This window comes from Mercenaria mercenaria, chromosome 9 (genome assembly GCF_021730395.1).
Source record: "Mercenaria mercenaria strain notata chromosome 9, MADL_Memer_1, whole genome shotgun sequence".
Lineage (NCBI taxonomy): Eukaryota > Metazoa > Mollusca > Bivalvia > Venerida > Veneridae > Mercenaria > Mercenaria mercenaria.
Genome location: NC_069369.1, coordinates 48,609,168 through 48,625,562, shown reverse-complemented (window position 1 = coordinate 48,625,562; position 16,395 = coordinate 48,609,168). Strand labels below are relative to the sequence as shown.

Sequence of the window (16,395 nt, the reverse complement as noted above, 5' to 3'; positions counted from 1 at the left end):
GCAATCCCATTTACTGCCTACCTTTTTCCTTTTAAGCATTTAAAGTTTGTTTTCTCTTATCGGTTAGACCTTTCTGTACCTGATAAAGTGCGTTATTCAGGTTGTGTATTGGTACATACTTCAATCAGCTTACTCTAGCTGCTTGATTAAAAGACTGTTTCTGTGTAACGGTATAGAATTTCACTGAAATTACCTGTGATGATTAGTTTTATGCATGAGATGGATGTGCTCTGTATGTCGGGCTTTTATATAAATTTGACTTTTCAGCTTGATAACATTTAAGTACATTGTTACTAAAGGAGTTACCCTACTCATGCACATGTAACTGTGTTCATCACATTTATATGGGCCGTTCCATGAGAAAACCTGTATTAGTGACATGATATGATTATTGCATAATAAATAGTTCAGAATACTGGAAAATCATGATTGTTTTTTTTTCTCATGGTCATGCGGAAACTAGAAACTAGTATATTGTAATTTTATTATCTAAGGCAAATCAAATTCTGCCATATTTTACAAATATATGTTTTTATGTTGTCATGACAACCGAAATCTCAAATCTCAAAGCACCTATGTACCATTAGAATTAGGTGGCTAGATAAAGGGCCCGTGATAAAAAAAAAATACACGGTTAACTCATTTATTCAGTAAAGTCATTTTAAACTGTTTCTAAATATTCAAATGTATTGCGTTTTAGTGAGTGATACGTATAATTTGTCGCATAGATGACATGAAATATACACGCCATGCACAAGGACGTCATGTCTCTAAACGCCTTCGATGTGTATGCATATATATGTATATTACTGATATATACAAAAAGAGATATATCAGCAGCATTACAATAATGGTATATTGTGTCTCAAACGATAAAGGAAATGAAGAAAATCTGTAAAAAGATATCTCGTAAGCATAGAAGGTAACCAGAAGACTCGTTGTGATCGTGTCTATTCACCAGAGATAATGGTACGTTATTGTGTAACCACCATCGCATCCACTAACATCGGCTTTTTAGCGTACTTTTGTTATACAGAGGAAACTAGAAACTAGTATATTGTAATTTAATTATCTAAGGCAAATCAAATTCTGCCATATTTTACAAATATATGTTTTATGTTGTCATGACAACCGAAATCTCAAAACACCTATGTACCATTAGAATTAGGTGAATAGATAAAGGGCCCGTGATAAAACAAAATACACGGTTAACTCATTTATTCAGTAAAGTCATTTTAAACTGTTTCTAAATATTCAAATGTATTGCGTTTTAGTTAGTGATACGTATAAATTGTCGCCTTCGATGGCTTGCTTCAAAGCAAATTAAGATTTAAAATATTGAAGTTAATTCCTGCAGATTTTCAAATTTGAAAGGTAAAAGGTAAAAAAACAAATCTTGATAATATTTTGTTATCTCTATTTTAATGTTTTGTCTCTAATACAGGTTTTGTCATGGAACAGCTCTGATACAAAAGCAAAACAGTTAAGATAGATACAATAGGATAATTCGCGTTCCGAGAACATAGCTCACTCAAACTGTTACCCTTAGGCATTGCATTTTATTGTTGGTGTTTTTGCTGGATTTAGAACCACACCAGAACAGTTTAGGTCATATGACGAGTTTGCCGGGTTTTAATCCAAGTCCACTTCTGATCATTTTGGGAGCATGCTGGGAGCATTTGAGTGGAACCAACGATCCTTCTATAAGCCAGCTGGATTGTTTCCTCACATAAATTGTATTTCGAAACAAAGTCGGTGGGAGGGCGAAATCAGCAAACTTTGCCACGGAGACCCCAAGCTGTGTATGCATATATGTGTATATTACTGATATATACAAAAAGAGATATATCAGCAGCATTACAATAATGGTATATTGTGTCTCAAACGATAAAGTAAATGAGATAAATCTGTAAAAAGATACCTTGTAAGTAAAGAACGTAACCAGAAAACTGGTTGTGACCGAGTCTATTCACTAGAGGTAATGGTACGTTATTATGTAGCCACCATCACACTCACTAACATCGGCTTTGTTGCGTACTTTTGTTATACAGAGGACCCCATGATACTAAAGTACCAGAAAATATAACAATACTGAGTATTAAACAATTAAAACAGTAACATACGCTTGAAAGTGCTGAAACTGAAAAAATGTAACACAAAGTAGGCGATTAACTTTTGATAGAATTTTATAGAATAGGTTAAGTATAATTATTTGAATTTGTCAAACACTACCTGCTTCCAGAACACAAAGTATCTTGCTGCAGCAACAAAAAGCGTTGCTTAGATGTTACATTACATACTAGTAAATATTACTAGCATATTTAAATGTAATATGCTACAATTGTTCTTTGTAGACATCCATAAACAACTTGTTCAATACAGCAGGCATTTTATGAGTAACATTCCTTATGCGAATAGCTGGAATGTAAATTTATTGTAAGAAACGCAGTTTTCAATTTGTTATAAAAGTCATAAAGTTTGTAACCATATGTTTTTGAAAGAAAAAAACATTTTGTTTATCAAAGGTCGGGCCAAGGTTTCAGTTTTTTATATGTTTCTCAAATATTAATTTCACAGTCTTTAAATCATAAAGTAAAATACAAAAATGAATTCGTAGATGTAATTTCACTTAGGTATCAAGTTCAATGTATAATTAAGTTAGTCAAATTATAACCCGTGCATGTAGTCATTACTATACAATGGTTTGATTTTTTAACATGTCTATAAAAATAATAATAAAGATCTCATTCTTCCATCTTATGCTTCAAAATTTTCACTGTGTGGCTTACAATATCTGGCCGTAGTTACCTCCTCCTCCCACCGCCCCCAACTGTCCCATCAAATTAACACATTAATTACTCAGCCACTTTGACTTATGTTTAAATATAGTTCATGGTTACTTTCCATAGTAACTTTATAAGGAATTATAGATTTATAAAAGAGTAAGAGATCAACTAAATGCATTTGAAACATCAACGAAGGAAAACCAAATATTTGTAGTACATCACTTTAACTGTGTAGAATAAGGTATCGACAGAAAACATGGGGAACTATATTCAAAACATTTCTATTATTGATAGTTTGTACTAGAGTTGAATCCACTTCAATGACAGCAACCGCGGGAAATGTCAATATTGATTCTCCCATTAGCACTAGCTAAATATTTAATTGATAATCATCTCTCCTGCCACAGCGGCACGAGCGCGTCCAATATTTCCTTCTAGTAAAATTAAATAAAGTACATACCGTAGACATGCTGGTAATTAGGGACACCACGATACAGGCAAAATGTATGAATAAATAACAAGAATATTGCAAAAACAAACTTGAATGCACCCTTCTGTAACTAAATACAGAAACCCTTTTTTACGAAGCATAAAGTAGGGCGTTCAGTCATTGCGCCATTACACGTGTTACCTAGCTCTAAAAAGGATATTATAATACTACAATAAACTATAAGTTCACGAGTGTGTCAGCAATTTAGGAAATCGCTTTTATCTTTTCTTTTTCTGTCTTAACAAATATGCTGTTTACAAGACCATTCCAAAAGTAAACAAAATGTAACCTTTCCATCTATTTCACCGATGTCCTCTTAAATATTTCTCGCAATAAACTCTTATCTTTGTGTGTAAATATTCAAAAACCATATTTTGTTGGTCTAACACTCACAGTCTAATATCTGGTGACATGTCACTGATAAAACTACTTGCAATCATTTTGAGAGTACCTGAAATTGCTTTGTACCTAATTTATACAGTTAATTAGCGTAACATAAAGTCTTGAGGCAACTATTCCCTAGCAATAAAATGCCATAATTATTGTAATTTATGTTCCTTGCATTTATGCATGCACTTGTATGAGACATTATTTCAGATCGCAGAGATTTTACTAAAGCAGAAAAGAACTAGGCTTGATGAATAGTTAAACATTGATAAAGTGAAAATTATATTAAAGATGCAAGGCAAGTAAACATTATAACAAGACAAACATTTTTGCTTGTTATCAAACACTTACATTTATAGTTTAAAATAACTACAAGTGATTTACATTTAGACTATTAAATCAAATACAATTTATTAGTGAGTTTTGCTGCTCTTTCCCGTCTGCACCATTAGCAGACAGCAACGTGCACGTGGTATTTACCTTCGAAAACAATATACATTGTATTCTATTTATGTGAATGACTACACTAGCTTTAAGACTGTGGTAAATATTTTTTTCTTATAATCTTGTAACTTCTTATTATGTTTTTAAAATGTGCAATGAAACGTATTCTCTCACAGTAACTTGCTATCAATGTGAGTTTAAATATATTTCTTAATCATTCGTCATTACCCTGGTTCGAACGTAAAAGCAATGATTGAGGGTTTGCAATAATACATTTAGTACAATATAAACATCGCACGACATCAAGTTTAATTGAACTTGCACTCACTGATGCTCCGAGCTTTTCATGATTCCGACGATTAAGGCATAGGTTTTGTTACCCTTCCAATTCAACTAAAGCAACTGTAACAGAAAGAATGTTTAATGTTGATCCCGGCTAGCTTTGTATACTATAATAAACATTTCAATAAATACATTTTATGTTAAGGTTTTAACCTCCTTTATGTTTGTTTTTTGTTTTTGTTGGGTTTAACGTCACACCGACACAGTTATAGGTCATATGGAAAGACCCCAGGTGCCCCTCCGTGCATTATTTCATCATGAGCTGGCACCTGGGTAGAACCACTGACCTTCCGCAAGCCAGCTGGATGGCTTCCTCACATGAAGAATTCAACGCCCCGAGTGAGACTCGAACCAACGTCGGTGATTGGCAAGTGATTTAACCTCCTTTATGGAGAAGCAACGTCGTAACCTTGAGAATAGTGTCATTTTATAATGGACAAATTCCGTAATCCTTCGCGACGTACCTTGCCGACTGCCGATATTGTTTCTGCAACAACTACATAAAATCGTATTGGTTAGTAATAAAAACTCTTTTCAAAAACGTTATTTAAAAAAATTATCCGTGCATCATCCAACTCAGTAAAAGAGGCATGAGTATACCTGTTGAGATAGCGCTTTTATTACATAGAAGTTATTATAATAATCTTTGTTGTATACTACTGAGCATGTCTTGTTAACATGGTAAAACTTTAAAGAAAACTAGTTACTTCTTAATGAATTGCAAAACATTAGCATATTCAAATCCAATTGAAATTTAGTGACAATTGCTGTTTTCTAAAATGTTGCCCGAATACCATACGTTCATATAATCTAGAACGGTAATATAAACATTGGTTATTTCCTGGCAAATATAGCATGTGCCTTTCTAACTGTCTTGAAAGTCTCTTTGTAATAAAGTAGCTGTTTGCTTACCCGGAATAATTTTTACAGACAAATCCATCAGAATTAAAGATAATGTTAATAATTTTATATTCTGGTAACCCAGTATTTTATGTAAAGCTATAGCGGACAAAGGTTTACACATTTTTACTTGAAAATAACGAGATTGTTTTCCGTTTCGATTGGTCCAAAGGTCAAGTTCACAATTTAAGAAGCAATCTAAGAATTCAAAGTCTACAACAGAAACCAAATGACAAGCAATTACCATACCGTCTTTTATTCGTTTTATTCTCTCACTCTCTTTTATTCTCTGTTTCTGAAAACTGTGACATTTTTATTAAACGTGTATGGATCGATAAAACCTTTCAAAGTTATATCAAGTACATTAATCGAATTTCGTTCATTGTGGAAGCAAACATTTTTCCACACGCGTAAACTTTAAGACGTGATTTTTTTTCTCGTGTCGCAGTAAATTATTTTTATCGGAAAAAAGCAAATTCGTTCGCTAGATATTTATTTTCCATGTAGTTACTGTTAAGGCGTTACCTTAGATTTGCAGGCACACGTGTATTAGTTAAGAACATTACTAGGTGGAAGCTACAACAAGCTTAATGTCATTGTTGTTTCTGCTAGCATACTAATACATAACGTAGCAGGAAAAAACTACAACAATCATGACAGATAAAATTGAAAACGGAAGCAGAGCGTTTCTGTTGAAATGTTTAACTAAATTATAGAATGGTTTTCACACTTAAACAGAAGAGAAACATCAACACAAAATGAATAAGAGTTGTGGCTATGGGTTGAGGTATGGGGAGGCTTTCCCAGTTGGATAGTTTTTACTTGGATCATACTCGAATACCCTTCCTTTACATGTTGCGAAAATTAACAATCGTAGATTTTATAACAATACCTGACTTACCAATGTTTAGAAAAATATCGGGCACATTACAGCCAGATCCACATCTATGCCACCCACTTATATAAACTGTAGCTAAAGGATATAGTAGACGGGATACTTCATTTACCCATCAAAGTAATGCAATTTAGCTACATGAAAGATATCAAAACATTGGGATGGAGAAGGGGAATACCCTGAAGAGGGCGTGGGCGGGAGGGGGGGGGGGGGATGAGTAGCACCACCAAAATACAAGAAAACAAACATAAAATATAAATGTTTAAACGGTGTGATGATAAAAAAGAAGTAATAATTAGGGTACCGCCTTTGAATGGTCAGTAACGAAACGTTTTGGGCATGCCAAACTTACTATAACCATATTTTCAACTTTCTATACCAGACAGTGTAAATTGAATAATTACGCTCTGGATAGTTACGCTCTGAATAGTAACAAAATAATCGATTGTAAGAAGTAAAACACGTATATAACGTATTACCTAGGTATCAGTACACCGTTAAGTCGAACAGCAAAGAGCAAGACTAGGCCAATTGCAAAACAAAACTCAACTCCTTTCGTCCGTTATGCGTAGGATTTAAGAAAAAATTATTTCAGTGTCAGTTCTAGTATCCTCATAGTTGAAGAACATTCCTTTCTTAACTTACTTGCATGCTTACAGACGTCTTGTTGCGATACTTTTTGTTGGAAAAGAAATGTGTTAAAAAGACAGATTCATTACTAGAATGTTTGTGGTAGGAAATAAGAATATACGCGTCGGACTTTTTAGAAAAACAATATCGGTGGTAGAAGACAGCGTTTTATTTTCAAGAACTGTTTTAGGTCCTATGTAATCAACTCCTTTTATTTATACTAATCAAGAAATAATTTATAGAAAGTAAAAGAAGTCTTTGGAGTTTTCGTCAGGGTCCCTGGGACTTTACAGGTGGGCACAGAGGTCAACGTTTTATTGTGCCGTAATAAAATGTAAAAAGAAAATCTTCTTTAAATTTAAGGTACACGACAGAGGCAAATGATTTATACCTGACGTAAGGTCTCCCGTCAAGCGTGTCTATGACAGGCCCCTTAGACTAAATTTGGAGACGCAACAGGGGTGCGTGTTTGATAGAATTACATATAGAAATCTCAATGAATCTTTTCTTCAACGGGTGGAAGTGCAAGACTCTCAGACGATATATTTTACATGAAGTTTTAGCTGATGGCACCCAAGCTTGGTCACAGGACAGTCACATGGTCCGTGTATTTACATTGCATTACATTTAAAGAAAGCCATTCGTACATTACCTTGGGTCATATATGCTGATATGGAATAGAACCCAATGAAGAGGCGGTATTTGAGGTCCTTATTCAAGATTGGGGTCGCAATCATGCCATGGCCATATCCTTTTGATACCAGAAACAATTGTTAAGGTACAAATGCAGTATTTCGCGGCAAACATTCGAAGCCAAAATGTCAGTGTAGGTTAAGCACCATAGGGTCATCATGGTCACTTGTTCATTGATTTCTTAATTAACAGAAACATTCTCTGTCAACACCATGCTAACATTTGACAAAAGCATGTCTCGATCTCTACGTGCTTTTTGTACTCTCATTCACTTTCTGTCTCTGATGAATGTTGAGAACTTCTATTAAACATTAATGTTGTTTTTCTGTTATCAGCAAGAACTTAAGTTCGTTAATCAAGTTTGTTCAGTGCTATTCCTTTTATTAGCTGACCGCAGTTGCTTAATGAAGACGTGGTTATGACTTGTGTCACGGCACCGTTTTATACACATTTTTTTAATGAAATAAACGTTCTATATAGCTATTTGGTTTCAAGATCGAGTAGAAGTACGTGCTTAAATACAATATGAAGTGTTCCGAGTAATTCAGAGTAGAGCTATAGCGACAAAAAGTGTACTTTTTTTGGAGGGGGGGGGGGGGGGGGGGGGGGGGCGGGGGAGGGAGAAGTTTTAAGAATACAACTTATTTTACTGTCGTTACTTAAATAGAGTATAGATCGAGTATATTACATGAGTGTCGTTTTCCATTTTCAAGTTATTACAAGACTAGAATAAAAAATAAAATGCGAGGTTCTGCTTAGATATTTTCTTTTTTTAATTCAACGAGTTTAATAAAACATCTGTTTTATTCCTTTTTCCGATTTGTTAGCTTTTTCTACTGAACCAGGGAATTTCTGATAAAGGTTGGAATTCTCTCGTTACATCTTATAGCCAGTCTATTCGAACAACGTCATCTATATTTGAGTGTCACATCAAAATATTATAATTTTGTGTCATACTAAACTTACATAATGGCTTGTTTTCATTCCAACGACGTCAAACCTGCGAAAAAATTTATATATATCAATTATTTGAATTAAGCATGTTAAATGTAAAATGCAATGCAATTAACTTCTTATCTTAGTGCGTAAATGTCCAGTCACCAGATCTTGCTGTCCGAGCTTCGAAATTAGTTTAATATGGACGGACAGCGTTCTCTCTTACAAATTTCATTGCTTCAATCATGCTTAAGTCTGCAAAATTTTCCAGCCAGTCTAAGCTGATGTGTGAAGTAAATACAGACATCTCTACATGAACTTGTAGTTACGAGTCCAGCAAGAATCGGGTGCCTTGGTAACCTTGGATTTTGAAGAGAGGCTAAAGAAAACGACCGGGTAGTGATCAAATTTTGGATATTTCACTATTTTGACCATGTGTGAAATGTAGTCATTTACTGGGCATACATTTCATTTTTTAATTCTTATCTCGTAATTTCAAGCTAATAAATAACATACACCTGCAATAATTCTCTGTCGTACTGTAAAATAGTATTATTGTGTACGTTTAAAAGAATGACTGTGTTCAGCTTGCATCATATATATTACGTGTGTTGTTGATTTAACTTCCGCCCTCCCCCTTCGCCACCCTTTAATACCCCTTCACCCATTTTTATTTCGTTTTTTATATAATCCAAATGTATTTTGGGCATTGAAGAAGCCCGTTTCATATAACACTCCACTATAATTAATACTTTGGGCGGCCTGCATTGCGGTGAGTGGCTCTGATTATGTTAGCTCCGTGTATAAATTTGACATTTAAAAAAGAAACGCATCGGCATGCAATTACAGGACTGTTCTTTAATTAATTTCTTCTATCACTCCATTTTATTCATTGTTGAATTTTTATCAAACATTAATGACTTTGTCTTCTGTGATCAATAAAACCTTTCAACGTTAGATCAAGCAGCTTCATCGGGTTTGTTCACTGCCTTTTCCTACGCGATCGGCAACTTGGATTATTTCCGAAGACGCGGTTTTTTCTTGTGTTGTCGCTAATCATTTTTATTGGAAAAAGTGCAATATGACAAATATTACATTGAATGACAAATATTTCGCCTTCTGTTTTTATCCAGTACGCCTTATTACTGTCGCCGTAGGTGCTACTGTTGCAGACATTTATGCTTAGAAACGGAGCAAATTAGATAACTTTGTTAAAACAGGAGCAAGAGAAAGCTTTTGTATTCCACTAACTGTCAGAAAATATTATTGTTTTGATGGAGTATTAAAAACGATTTAAACTGCATACCATTGCAGCAGTTTATGTTTAACAAACAAAATGCAAAAGTGAAACAATGAAATGTGATTAACAGAAATAAATTTGGCAAATATATAAAGCGTTTCTTATGAACTTAGATATACAAATTTAGTTAAGCTTCGTACAATGTGCTATGGAATGGATAAAAACACTTTTATTACCAAATGAAAACAAAGGTTCTCTTACAAAGGGGTAGGTGCAGTGAGGGAAAACATGTAAGTTCATTTTTAGAGCAATTATAATTTTTTGACTGAAAGATAATAGCGAAAAACATTATATCAATACACTATATCAATTAGCTAAATGCTGACAAAGAAAAACATTTAGTATATTAACAATTTATAAGTCATTTTTGTATCATAGCTTCATATTGTTTTCTTATAGCGTCGATAACTTGCATGAATTGAAAACAGTGTTGATAGTTATATTATTTCAATATCTAGTTGAGAAGGTGACTATTTCTGGGGATATCTTATCCACATTTAAAGATATAGTTACATTTGTTATATCAACGATTTATTTCATTCTTGAACCATAGCTTCGAACCGTTTTCATAAGAATGTTGTCGATAAGTGGGAAGTGCACAATAGTGAGTTAATAATAGTGTATTTCAATATCTAGGTGATAAAGTGACTATTTCTGGGGACATCTTTTCCAAGTTTAAAGATATGTTTTTAACTTTATCAAGTTTATGTAAGCATTTGTGAATGTATGTGCGTTTCAACAATTTCTTTTTAAACTTAATTTTGCAAATATTGCAAAAGATTGTGACGGATGTGCAGGCTGATCTTGGTCTGCACTGGTCGCAAAGGCAGAATCACTTGCCGCCAGCAGGCTAAAGGTTAATAACACGTTTTAGTATAATTATTTTCTTATGTATCATTTTGTAATATCTCGTATAAACTAATTATAAGTAAAAAACTCGTATTCTTAATTTTGGGTCACCAAATCACAGAATTATTTTTGAAAATTGTGTGGTTTTAAACAATCGTCCTGCCTCCTTTAATAATGTTATTGATAAAACCACTATATATGTATGTGTATCTTGAAACGTTGTCCCCATCAATGTCATTATTGTTCGCACTTTGTTGGAGAATAATTTATGAAAAATACAAAATACGAAGAAATAGTTTCCCCTATTTTACCTACAATCCCTTGTTATTTTGTTTTATTGAAGACAAACTATCTCATGTTGGAGTGATGTGTGGATTTCTTCTGGAATATTGACTCAGACATATGCTGGTATCACCTTGTTACAATCCTATGAATATTTATTATGCAGACAGTTTTTTTTCTGTTCTAGCAATAAACTATGATATAACTAAGTTACACAATAAAACACAATAAAGAATCAAACACATTTTACTTTAAAAGTGGGGGCGGGGGTGCGGTATTAAGGTATATGTTTGTCATATTTGGGAAAGTATTACCAACTGGTAATTGGCCACAAAAACAGAAAGTAGTAAGCTAGGGTGTAGGCAGTGTTTATATAAAAGACTCTCTTGTTGTCCGTGATTTACAAAACAAGATGGCCAGAAGCAAATTAAGGAATTACATATAACACTTTTCTCACAGATTTAAACCCCGTTTTGTTTTGCTTTAACTTTAACCTGTCTACTTTGTTTTGTTCCTGACGACAAACAATCCAAAAATAACCACGCCTTACTAGCACAGCTCTTTTTTTTATTTCAGAGAAAGTGTCGCGTGTAGACGAGGCAATTTACAACTTAAATAATAAAAGAAACACATGCTGATGTCATGTCTGTACTAATTCACTTTTCTGAGAAGAATAACTGTATTTTCAGAATATTTTTTGTTTCTCATTTAAAGAGCTATAAGGGCTGGTTACTTATGTCAAGAAATAACAATACCAACAATTAAATAAACTAAACTAAAAATACATTTTTTCAAAACTCATGTAAGGTAAAGTTAGTGCTGTTCTTTGTGCTTGCATACATTCATCAGTACAGATCTGTTGTACTGACGCAATTGGTCCATTGAGTGTTTCATATCAGTAGTTTTTAAGAAACCTTAATTTTGTAAGCAATGGGTCTAGACACCCTTGGGTATGCAGCGTTGATGGAGAATGGTTGGAGATGATAATCGCAAGTCCGGATTTTCAACAAAAGTTTTATATATCTAATACTTGTGTTGGTATAACGTGCTCGCAGATTCTGATTTTTTTATGTACAGCATATATTGAAATTACTTACACAATACATTTACTTGAGGACTCAATTGATACCTATTACTTTATAACATGGCACCGAGAGAATACATCATTTACCGTAGTGTTTACATTACTCTATCAACATAACTAATCAAAAAAGCCTTAAAGGCGATCAAATTGGAGGACAATACATTAAGAGAGAGCAAATGCAATGCGACTTACCAAGACACAACATGATATTTATATGAGCCGTGCCATGGGAAAACCAACATAGTGGGTTTGCGACCAGCATGGATCCAGACCAGCCTGCGCATCCGCACAGTCTGGTCAGAATCCATGCTGTTCGCTTTTAAAGCCTATTGGAATTGGAGAAACTGTTAGCGAACAGCATGGATCCTGACCAGACTGCGCGGATGCGCAGGCTGGTCTGGATCCATGCTGGTCGCATACCCACTATGTTGGTTTTCTCATGGCACGACTCATATAGTATTTATTATAGTGTAAGTGATAAACGCAACAAAGTAGCGAATCTTGCAATAAAGTAAGGAGAATACTCAACGCTTTAACTTGTAGCATACAGGATGATTTTCAATATTTTTTTACATATCAAAATATTGCAAAATTCTTTGCCATTGTTCTAATAGATGTAGATATTTCGAAACATCCGCAAGGGTCCAAAATATGCGTATTGTATATTTTTGTATTTGACATGACATTCTCAATGAATAAATTTTCTCGGTTTCAACAACCTGCATGGGATATTCATGCATAATATTTTATGTAACCCGGACTTGCATAACATGCGAACACACATAGATGCATATGTTCATTCTAATCAGAAGTTGAAAAGATAAAGTATAGTTACTACCATACATGTATCATGCATTATTTTTAAACACTCTCTGTATCGTCTAAGTAGAAAATAAATAGGTAGGTATAAACTTGAAGATGTCGTTAAAGAAAAACATAACCTTTCACTTGATATCAAAACAGCAATGCGGAAATGGAACTAAGTATTGTAAAATATGAGATAGGGACGAAATATTTAACATACTTATAAATCATTAATATTTACGCGGGCTTAATTTTCGTGGATTTCGTAGATGCTTCAACCTACGAAATTAAATCTAAACGAACAGGTAAATTTCCAGCCATTTTTTGCTGCAAAAACTGAAATCAACGAATTCATTTCCAGACGAGAAAGGTGCTTTGACCGAAGCCTTATAATGTTGTATTGTCACGTCCACGAAATAAAAATATTTTCACAGAATAGAGGAGACAACAAAACAAAACGGTAATAATGTTGATATTCGCATTTTGCTATGAGATACATTCATCAAAACACTGATTTCTACTTTAGACCAAAGAAGAATGTATCGTTTGCTGTGTAAAACTGCCATTAAGAGTTTGATGTAGACTGACGAACATGGGAAAACAGGAAAATACGTTTCAAACAATTTCAATAACTGATAGTTTGTACAATTCAATGTCAGCCACCGCGGGAAATTCCAGTATTGATCCACCCAGTAGCACAATTTACCGTTGATGATCATCCGTTTTATCAATGAGACACAAGTGGCGTCCTAAATGACAATTTATATCAATTATCTATGTCACAGGCAACCAATAATTGTGACTGGAAACATGTTTCAACTTACAAAGTTTATATTGGTAGTTAAAACTACAATTGTAATGATTTTTTCAGTACAGTATACATTATTCTATCCGCTACTCCTTATTATATAGTGCGTTTTAGTAGTTGGTATCCTCGAGTAATGTATGTTATCACAATAATACAAGTATTTGTCTGGCCTTAAAATATACCATATCCGTTTCATAATTACAAAGAAAATACTAGAAAAACAAAGAAGTCCAAAATGTGTGAAACATTGTTGCAACTGTTGCGCAAAAAAAGTCCAAAATGTGTGAAACATTGTTGCAACTGTTGCGCAAAAGTTCATTGCTTTTACAGGCTGGACAAATGTTTGCAATATAGCTTTCAAATTAAGCAAATGCTTTTTACCAAATGTTCTCAAACTGTTTTAGTGTCACAGCGTGTCATATGTAATAAGTCTTTTAGGCATAAATTGAACCTAGTCAGTGCTAGAGACGTGAGCGGCTTTGCGCATTTCATTACCGCTCACGAATATACTCAGTGAAATCGAGTCTGCTATTATTTTGCTTGTGCATTCTATGCTTCAAAAAGTTCATTCTAGATAACAATGCAGACGTATTTACTGTATTTGACGTAATCCATCCTAAGGCCTTTCTCATGACAATTAAATTCATGTCGTTTTATACACATACTCATTGACAATACAATTTTTTAATTCATGGAGGGTTATGTTCTAATTACGTGTAGCCAGGCGGGAGATTATTTGGTATCATTCCATTCTTTTTCTATACACTGCCAATACTTGAAACTTCCAGTATGCACTTGCATTGTTAAAACATTACAAGAGATAAGGTCACAAGAAATAGTTTATTGGTTTTACTGTTCAAAGCGTTATTCAGTATGAACCGTTAGTCAATATTAGGCGTTCCATATGATCCTGGGTTTTAACATTATTATATAATAATAATAATAGCAGTAGTAACTACGAAGGTAAACACGTTATCTTTCTTATATTTCAATCTTTCTTGGTCAGGCAAATCTAAAACAAATTACGCATAATATAATATTTAAACGATTGGTAAAAAGTAGAAGTACTAAACTGACAGTCGCATAGCTTGATTTCACTGGAAGTAGTTTCCTCTCAATTAAGTGAGACATGAGTCATATTATCAATTAATAATTAGTTTAATATATTTATCATTTGATCATATACATAACAAAACGATAAAAGAGAATCGTTTAAAAGCAGTTATCGATTGGAAACTAATGGAGCTATTTGAAATTGAATGCATATACATATATGCAGTTGTAATTATACGGTCGATACATTTTACCCAGTCTATAAAAGTTTTTAGATATTTAATTTCGTTCCGTTCAAGCTTTTGTTAAAAATATGTATTTATCTAAGACAACTCGCTCGACTTTTCGACAATTTTTAAGTCGAACAAGGGCCATAACTTAGACAGACTTATATAACAGTAAATCAATTACAAATTAAAATATTATCATTGCGTACAGAACTTCATTCAAATATTCTAAGTCAAATAAGAGCAATAATTTAATCTTATTTCAATCACGAGTCCTCTAACTTGGTTGTGGATAAACTTTGGATAAGAAGGCTGTCTTGTGTTTAAATCCAGTATATTTGTTTGTTACTGAGATACAGCTCGATAGCTGATTGTAAACAAACGTTCAGCTGGATTTTCTAAACAGAAAAGATCACAATATGAATCAATTTCTAACACACTCATTTCAGTAGAAGCATATAGTTGTTGCTGAGATACAGCTGAATAGTTATTAGCATGAAAAGTTTTAACTAAAGAATCTAAGTCGAAAAAAAAGGTCGTGATTTTTTTCATATAAAAATTCAACCCAAAAGTTATCTGACATGGGTGTCTAGTAGGTGTGATGAATAGAATGTCTTGTGTGAAGTTTCCATCAAATACATACCATAGTTACTGAGATATGACGACGAAGCTTTCACACGGGTTTAACTTTTCTTCGAATTGTGGTGCAACCCCCCCCCCCCCCCCCCCCACCACACACACACACACACTTTTTATACTCCTAAAGCAATGATATTATTCTCGTGCTTGGAGAGAGTTTTCCGTGGGCGCTTCTGTATATATAATTATGATTCTCAACTTTTGTTTCAAGTACATGTACCAACCAAAACAGCAGTCCATGTAAAACTTGTGATTTTGTTGTTGTTGTTTATTTTTTTAATATATCAGTCGCTTAAGGTGTATAGCAAATATATGTGTATATCTCAGAGTTTCTTTAATAGCACTTATGGCTTTTCGAAAAGCGTCGCCATGTTATTTAAATTTGTTTTGATTACTTTTCAAAATGCAACTGTTTTCAGCAATTTCTAAAAGACATTGCATTTTCACAGATGTCATACTTAACGAATGACAATACAATATCTATTTTAAGTGTTCTGTAAACAAAAATAGAACAGTTTTGATTACAATTATGAATTGAATATGATCGACGCAATGATGTTTCAAAGAAAAACTTGCTATCGTTTTATAAGAAAAATTATACAATCGGAGGGTTTTCGTTTGATATCAACAATTTCGATCGTCGTTCGAGATCTTCCGCAAAGGGAATGCTACTGGCGTTTCATATATAAAGAAAACAATATTACCTTCGATACGCTTTTTATTGTGTTAATTTGTCATTCATTCACAAAAAAAACCTGACTAGTATCTACATTCGTTTATTACCTTGTTATCTCATTGAATACAGAAACTGATAATATTTCCCAGTTTCAGTTAATTTCAATTGAT

The 16,395-nt window shown here is 33.6% G+C and overlaps 1 protein-coding gene across 2 annotated transcripts in view; it reads left to right on the top strand.

Moving 5' to 3' along the window:
- LOC123547947 (monocarboxylate transporter 9-like) overlaps window positions 1-16,395 on the top strand; it is a 45,879-nt gene that overhangs the window by 13,168 nt on the left and 16,316 nt on the right. Inside the window, exon 1 of one of the 2 annotated variants that reach the window (XM_045335193.2) lies at window positions 9,515-10,033. The exons of the other annotated variant lie outside the window; for it this stretch is intronic. The gene's annotated coding sequence lies outside the window, so the exon portion shown is untranslated. Of the gene's footprint in view, window positions 1-9,514; window positions 10,034-16,395 lie in introns of those variants that run through there. 2 annotated transcript variants of the gene reach the window in all.